Genomic DNA, 8924 nt, shown 5'->3' with positions numbered 1-8924 from the left:
CCGTTAATAATTCATTGAGGTTAATTCAGTGCAGTTGCATCCATTTTTCGATGTTTCGTTAATTAGTCTTTAGATTAGTTCATTGCATTTGCATCCAGTTTCCGATTTTTCATTAATAACTTTTGAGGTTAGTTCAATACATCTGTATCTAGTTTATGATTTCTGATTATTTATGCTTTGAGGTTAGTTCAATGCAATTTCATCCAATTTCTGATTTCCCGTTAACTATTCTTTGAAGTTATTTCAATGCATTTGCATCTAGTTTCTGATTTCCCGCCAATTATTATATGATGTTAGTTCAATGTAGTTGCATTTGATTTTTATTTCCTGTTAATTATTTTTTGAGGTTAGTTCAATGTATTTGCATCAAGTTTCTAATTCCCCGTTAATTATTATTTGAGATTTGTTTGATGCATTTTTGCATACCGTTTCCGATTTCCAGCTAAATATTTTTCAAGGATTTGCATCAAATTTCTAATTTCTCGTTAGTTATTCTCTGACGTTAGTTTAATACAGTTGCAGCCAGTTTCCGATTTCTAGTTAATTACTTTTTGAGTTTAGTTTATTGTATTTGCATAAAGTTTTTGATTTCCCGTTAATTACTCTTTGAGCTCAGTTCAATGTATTTGAATCTAGTTTTCGATTTTCTTTTAATTATCCAAATATGGTGTGTAATACTAACTTTCTACTGATCCATCTGTAATGTCCTTGCAAACATGACATAAAAATAAATTATGCTTGATTTACTATGGGATCATCAAAGATTATCGAGTTTTCGATTTCCCGTTAATTATATATTTTTTAAATTATACCTGACTCACTATGTGGGATCTTCAATGATTATCTACGAACGGGTCCGGTTATATTAATTATTCTGAAAAATATATGCAACTATATATGCATAACTATTATATACAAATATTGTATTGATCACTCATCCAAATTTCTTATAACATGAAAACCCCATGTACTCTCTATTAAAGACAAAGTTCATATTGAAACTACTTAAATAGCAATGTGTTCCCAATCATAAGAAAAAATATAAGATAAATACCGTTTTAAATGCAAAACTATACTTATCAAGATATTCCTTCAACATATGACACAACTATATTTTGAGGTTAGTTTAATGCATTTGCATCCAGTTTCTGATTTTCTGTTATTTATTTTTTGAGGTTAGTTCAATGCAGTTGCATCTAGTTTCCGATTTCTAGTTAATTATTCTTTACAATTAGTTCAATGCATTTGAATCCAATTTCCAATTTCATGTTAATTGTTCTTTGAGGTCAGTTCAATGCATTTGCATCCAGTTTCCGATTTCCCGTTAATCATTCTTTGAGATTAGTTTAATACATTTGCATCCAGTTTCTGATTTCTCGTTTATTATTCGATGAGGTTGCATTTGCATCTAGTCCTATTAATTATTGTTTGAGGTTAGTTAAATAAATTTGCATCCAGGCCAATTTTCGATTTTTCGTTAATTATTTCTTCTTGAGGTTAGTTTAATGCATTTGCATCCAATTTATTTTTTGAAATTAGTTCAGTGTAGTTGAATCTAATTTCCTATTTTTCGGGGTGCGATCATATCAGCACTAATGCACCGGATCCCATCAGAACTCCGCAGTTAAGCATGCTGGTACGAGAGTAGTACTAGGATGGGTGACCTCTTGGGAAGTCCTCGTGATGCACCTTTCTTTTTAAATTATCGAAAAAAAAGTTTTTGATTTTTTGTTAATTATTTTTTAAGATTAGTTTCACGCATTTGCATCCTGTTTCCAATTTATAGTTATTTTTTTTAAAGTTAGTTCAATACAGTTGCATCCAGTTTTCGATTTTCCATTAATTTAATTTTTTTTTTCTGATAATCCCATTAATTTAATCTCTGAGGGTTAGTTCAATCCATTTGCATCCAGTTTCCGATTTCCTGACAATTATTTTTTTATATTAGTTCGATGTATTTGTATCCAAGTTTTGATTTCCCGTTAATTACTCTTTGAGGTTAGTTTAACGCAGTTGTATCCACATTCCAATTGTCTATTAATTACTTTTTAAGATTAGTTTAATGCTTGCATGTGCATCCAATTTTTGATATCCCGTTAAATATTATTTGAAGTTAGTTCGATGCATTTGCATCTAGTTTTCTGTTTCCGGTTAATTATTCTTTGACGTTCGTTTCATGCAGTATTATATATATTTTAAAATATTTGTCATTATTGGTTTGCCGTTATTTATTTTTATTTTTTCATTTTATATTATATATTTTGTGATATTATTTTTTGTATAATTTAATTTTCCACATGTAATTTATTTTGGTTTGGTTTGGTATATAATTTATTTAAGCCCAACATCCACTTTAACTAAATCAATAGTTTATATAATTTATTTAAGCCAATGTTCGCTTTAATTGAATCTTGTTATTCCGCTAAAATTGGAAATTATAAAATTCAAAAATTTAATTGGAATATGTCGTAATTATTGTGGCCGGAATTGTAGTTTTTGAAATCCTTAACTATGACTAAATGTCTAAATCCCACAGTGGATGACACATCAAATTGATCCGACTTTATTTGTTAGGCCCATATATATAGTGCATACAATGCAATTTTATTTGTTTTGGGTGTACACCCATACTGTTACTTATTTTATGATTGGTTTTTTCTTTTTTTCTTTTTTTCCCAGTCACATGTGTGGTTAACAAATGCATAAAGTAAACGTTCAAGCAACTCAATTTAATTTTTCCTTTGTTCTTTCATAGTTTCATTGTCATTTTCTAGAAATAAACTTTGTTATGTTAAACTTCATTTTTTGTTTAGTGTGTAAACTATTCTGTGTGGCGTAAGGGTTTTAGGAAAATCATTTTTTATTAAAACTATTGTTTTTAGCAATTTAGTTCCCCCCCCCGTAATTAGTTATATTGTTTAGGAAAAGTTGGAGACACTGTGAAACTCTAGATAGGATTGGTTTTTCGTAATTAGTAATAGAGTTTAGAAAAAACTAGAGTATCTGTGAGTGCTCCAAAAAATAGATTTGTGAGAGTATAGCTATAATATATATCTAAGGATTTGGAATTTTTTTTTTTTTTATTAATTAGTATTAGAGTTTACAAAAAATTGGAGACTCTGTGAAGCCTTGAAAAATAGAGCTATAATATATATCTAAGGATAAGAGAGAAAACATATAGAGATAAATGTTCAAAACTGCTGTAGAGGTGTGGATTTGTATCTACGACCTGATGTTGAGGTTGATAAGGAATGACTGCACTCTTTTTTGGGATAAAAGTTGCCTACGTATGAAGGTGTGGATTTGTATCTACGACCTGATGTTGAGGTTGATAAGAAATGACTGCACTCTTTTTTGGGATAAAAGTTGCCTACGTATGAAGTTTCTTGGGTGAACTTGAATCAAGCCTTACGTAGTTCATCTCTCTCTACTTATAGATATTTGGTCTGACTTTTATTATTTGTTTCAGGCCGTTGTTTTATTATTTGTTTCAGGCCGTTGTCAAGTGTAGATCTATATTTTGTGCTCTCTTGATGATTCGTCATTACTCCTATTGTTACAAAGTAAATGTCTCCTTGATTGGTGCGTTGACTGAACTTCATAATCGCGGTAGATTATTTGTTTCCATATATGGCTGTATTTGATATTTGGAACCACCTGAGTTTGGGTCGTAGTGATATACGAGCTGTGAAGATACGACCTGGTGATGTACGAGCTGTGAAGATACGACCTGGTGTGTTGACACGTGTGTTGTAGTGAACTTCTGAGAACGGAGGGTACTTACAACTATCTATCTCTACTCCTAAAATAATTAAACCAGTTTTGTGTTACAAAAACATCACAATCTACACAGCCAAGTAAAGCAGAGATGTTGGACAATCTACAACTTCTAAAAGTACGACTTGAGCTTCAAATGTTTCTGATCTTACTGAGACTATGAACCACAACAAACCACAACAGTGTTCCAGTCGGCCCATCGACAGCCATGCATGGGCCATGGTATAGTTGGGTTTCAAGGGGTGGATTCTTTAGTCCGGGTTAGGATAGATTGTTGTAGCTGCAAGTCCTCGAGGAAGAAAAAGAACCAAGAGAGCAATTTTAATTAGGGTTGACCCCCCACCCCCAAATACACTGAGTTTTTCTCGGTACATAGAGAGGGGGAGGCGTTAATGCTAATTAACCCTTTTAAACGAACGAACCAACCAAGCATTTATTTGGAAAGATGAACTTAAACAGCGGAATTGAGCTATTCACAGTGTTGTTAGACCAATGGACCACACTGAACGCCCTTGGTAGTTGTTACCCTGCAAAATTTATTTTGTTTAGTTTGCAAGATTACATTCATCTTTGATAATTAATAAGATGTATTCCTTCAAAAATCAAGACAAACTCACAAATGAAAATAGATTCATCTTTGAGAATTAATCAGATTTAGGCTTTTCATATCAGAAGAAACGTTTTGCCTAAAGTGTATTTCATGTACTTTTTTCTTCAAATTCTAGTGTTCAGCTGCATACTACTTTCCAATTGGATGTGTGTGGCGCATCAGAAAACAATTCGGCCCCACTACAAGGCCCAAGTGCTCAACTTGTTACAAACTAGTATCATTGATTCATAGTATGTGCCAGTGTCGTTTGGAAGATAAAAGCCCAGCCCATTAGCAGGTTTTGTTGACCAAAATAATAATGATCCACTATCCTGTTGACCAATGTTCCGCTATCCACACCCGCAATATTTGCAATGTGACAACCGAATGTGGTACTCCCACACCATTTTATTTTGTTGATAAGAATGAGATAGATTAACAATAAGTCTTACGTCATCATTACAATGCATTCTCGTCAAATCACTGCCATGAATTAATGTTCCCCTCCAAAGAAGGTTGAAAGTCCACAATAAATAGTCAATTATTAGGCACAGAAATCTCCTCTTTTTTCTTGTAAAAATTCTTGTGGAAATCCACTTATCCACCCAAGAACCTCTTGTCTACCTCTTGTCTATCAATCAGCCTACACAAATGCGGCGCGTGAGCATCCAATTCCATCTAGAAGCTTAGCTCAAACCGCAAAATAGTGCTTAGCACTAACAGTGGGAATTCGGGCATATCGGAGTAACTTTTCAGTCATTCATTCTCTCGCTATACACGGCGGATTCAGTGTGTGACAACTGGCAAGAATGGTTCCAACTCCCACATTCAAAATATAGACATGAAAGAACATTGCAACCATAGCTCAAATCAAGATCAAATATCGATACTTGTCTGTAAGTTGTAGACTTGCAGCTGTCACGCCATGTCACCGTGTATACTGTCGAGAACTTCGAAAATTGACGATCACCTGAACTATTTCATTAAAAAGCAGTGAAAAGGGTAATCAATTATGAACATTGTAAGCTAGGTTAATCAATCATCGTAAAACCGAACTTGTGCTTGCTCTATTTTCCTCACACTGTAAGGATCCCTACTGCTTTCGTTAACTTTTTCTTATTCTTTGGATGCCTAGCATGCAATTTTTCTATTTCTGTTTCTTTTATTTCCAAGCTCTTTGGATGCCTAGCATGCAATTTTCTATTTCTGTTTCTGTTCTTTCCAAACAAAATAATAATAGAACGAATAGTAATATCATTAATAAGTTAATATTTAAAGTGGAACAAAATTTTAAGATCACAAATGAGTTTGTTGAAAATTGCACATGTAAATAGTGTGGCGGAGTAAATATTTCTCGAGTCATAAGGGCATTTCCAACGGGAGGGTGTAAAATTACACCTACACTTAGGCTCCACACAGGTGTCATTAGGATTTTACATCTCTAATTGTATACTATTATATAGTTTATAAATATCCACACTCTATATTCCCAAATGGAAAAATATAAAAAACAATTAGATTTTAAACTCGGATGTCACTTAAAGTGATGTTCCTCTTTAATTTAAATTGGGACGGCCCGAGTTGAAAAATTACTTTAGAATTAGAAAGGAACGTTACTTAAAGTGACGTCCAATTTTTTTTTGTTCGGACGTTGGTTATTAGTGTTGCCCAAACTATTTATCAACTAATAGCGAGATGGAAAATTTCACACCTCCTCTATCAATTAATACTCTATTACGGTATACCACTCCACTCCGTTGGAAAGAGTTTTTCTATATTTAGAGTGTAAACTTTACACTCTATATGGTTTACACTTTCTATTGGAGATGTACTAAGTGCGTTGAAGTGATAGTACGAATGGATCTCTAGAAATATGATGAAAACAAATTCTCACCGAATAATGATAGAATAGTCCGTATATGATTGGCCAATCAAATGATCGAAATGTTGACTTAAAAAGGTTATCATGGTTCAAGAGCCTCAGATTGAGAATCTGTTAATGGCTACACTTACACATTCCCTTATGCAAAATCCACCCTTATTTTTGGACTGAGGAACAATTAACAAACGAGTACTCTTAACTTCTTAAGTCTTAACAAAGATTGTGCTTGACTGAGCTGCAAAGTGCAAACTGGGAAAGCATTTCAAAAAAATCAAATTTGAACTCCAGCTGGTTTATGAGTGGATTGGTGTTTCCACCACTGAACAAGAATAAGGATGGACTCCAGTTGAGACGTTGCTGTTATTTCAAACATACAAAGTTAACTTTATCATTATTGCATATTTTCGGTAGACTTTAGAGGTAAAATCACGTAATTAGAGTCCATTCACTGATCTCCAACTCATGTTCAAACATCTTTTTAAAATTTGCATGCCAAACAAAAAAGCCAAAATCACAAACATGGTTCAAAGTCTATTTGAACAGAGCGTGCACTACGACATAACAAGCAAAATTTGTCAACTTTGCAACACAAAGGCAGATGATTGATTGAGACAACATACTCACAATTTCTAACCAAAGCACATAGAGGTGAATCTTGTTTTGACTTCTGTCTTCCTTTTCCCTTTTAACGCCATGAACAAATCTAAAGATAAAGTGATCTGCTCGATTTGTTTTATAGTTTCAGCGTCTAAAGTCCAATTGATAGGGATGGTATCAATTATTCAACCTAAGTCCTAACAATTTTTTTTTTCTTCGATAAAGGCTAATTCCTAACAATAGTACAATTAGTTGCACATTCATTTCTTAGAATCGAAGGTTGGTTCTCATCTCAATCAAGTCAAATAAGTAATTCCTTTCTTACGGTCTCGTCTATGAACAAAAATCATGTAAGATAATATCAAGCAATACTCAACATCACCATGAATTGGACCCTACCAAAAGTTATATATGTGGTCACCACTCACCAGCTTATAAATCAGCGTTTGTACAGGGATGTGAATATGTGATATTGCGTTCTCTTACAAACATCTAAGTTTTGAGTTCTCACATCTACCTCTGCTTAAGAAAGTTAAATTTCAGATGACCCTTGTACTTGAACACCACTTTTTGACTTTCATTTATCCATTATAGAGGAAGTTGACATCAGGTTCAAACATTTATTAGCAAATGATTAACGGGCTAAATGGTCTGTCACCGGATTGATTTAACCATTGTGCAATTGCACATGACAAAGACTTTGCCTGAAAAATGATTACGAGCCAAAACCCTTGGTAATCCATTTTTTCACCATTGTTGAAAAGCAAACACACCCCCACACGCACATTGACTAAAAAAAATTTAACTTTAGCTCTTGTCAGCTTTAAGAGTATGGAGATACCTCAAGATACATGTTGAATGTCTAAAACTAAACCTTTACCGTAAAAAAACGTCTAAACTAAGCATTCCTATTAAATTTTCAGTTTAACTTCACACATAAAATAGGACATTAGGACATAACAACTTTTTGGCTATGATAGGGTTCGTCAAACATTTTTATGCCATTTTCGTTGGTCTCATTTTCTTTTTATCTATTTCTTTCTTTTGATCATTTTGCCTTTTTCCTTTATTTTGCACCCATGAGAGCAAGAAAATATATAAAACTTCCAAAGAGCATTGGTAACCGAGTGAGTGGAGAGTGTTGCATTACCCACAAACATGCCCTTGTGAACACAAACCAATGAATAAGTAAAAGATAATACTTAACGATATCACTCAAATGGTGATTATTATTGATGAATAATAAGTCTCACAAGAAAACAAACAGAGATCACCTAACCTTGCCTTTAAATACACCCTACCACACACCCCCGCCTTCTCTCCATTCTCTAGACTCATTGTCCCACTCTTCTCCTTTCAATCTTATCTTGTTTTTAGTCCATGATGACTACAAAGCAGAAACCACATGTACTTATTAATTCCGGTGGGGAGTACAAAGGAATTCATTGCCGTGGTTGGCATTCTTGTAAAATGTTGACAAATTGATGTCAAAGAATCAGAAAACCAGGCTTTGCAGTTCCACTCTCTCCTGTTTCTAGCTTAGGCAGAACGAGGAGAGCAAAGTTGCATTGCGGGGAATTGAGGGTGCACGGTCCGAGTTTAGTTACTCTACATATTTTCTTAATATAACTATATATTTCCCTTTTCTTAGGTTTTTACTAGGTTCTAGTGTGAAGTGTGAAGTGTGAACATGTGATGTAAGAGACGCATTCAAGGTAGCTAATGTTGTAACTTAGGGATGTTAGGGTACTAGAAGGAATGGGTATGATAATGAATGGTGCTGTAATGCTGCTGGGAATGCATCACTTACACTTGTCATGTAATTGCTCCACAATTACTTTATGTTTGAATATCTCATCCAAAAAAAAAAAAAAAATTATGTTTGAATAAATATAAATTCACTCTAGTATCTTCTGTTCTCATTTTACTTTGTTTCATTAATTTTTCATTATAGTAGTTGAGCAACATTTGCAATTTGCCTGTTTTAATATGTAATAATCATTTCACAGTATTGTCCTTTATTTCGTGTTATTTGACTTCGTCACAGTAATTGGATGAGTTAAAGATGGTCTAAAATGA

General features: G+C 33.5%; 1 pseudogene; it reads left to right on the top strand.

Annotated features, from left to right (window-relative positions):
- Positions 1-1573: 1573 nt before the first annotated feature.
- On the top strand, positions 1574-1692 carry LOC147479314 (5S ribosomal RNA; annotated as a pseudogene).
- Positions 1693-8924: the final 7232 nt, after the last annotated feature.

This window comes from Coptis chinensis, chromosome 8, assembly GCF_015680905.1.
Source record: "Coptis chinensis isolate HL-2020 chromosome 8, ASM1568090v1, whole genome shotgun sequence".
NCBI classification, from domain to species: domain Eukaryota; kingdom Viridiplantae; phylum Streptophyta; class Magnoliopsida; order Ranunculales; family Ranunculaceae; genus Coptis; species Coptis chinensis.
This window is presented reverse-complemented; position numbering and strand designations above follow the sequence as displayed.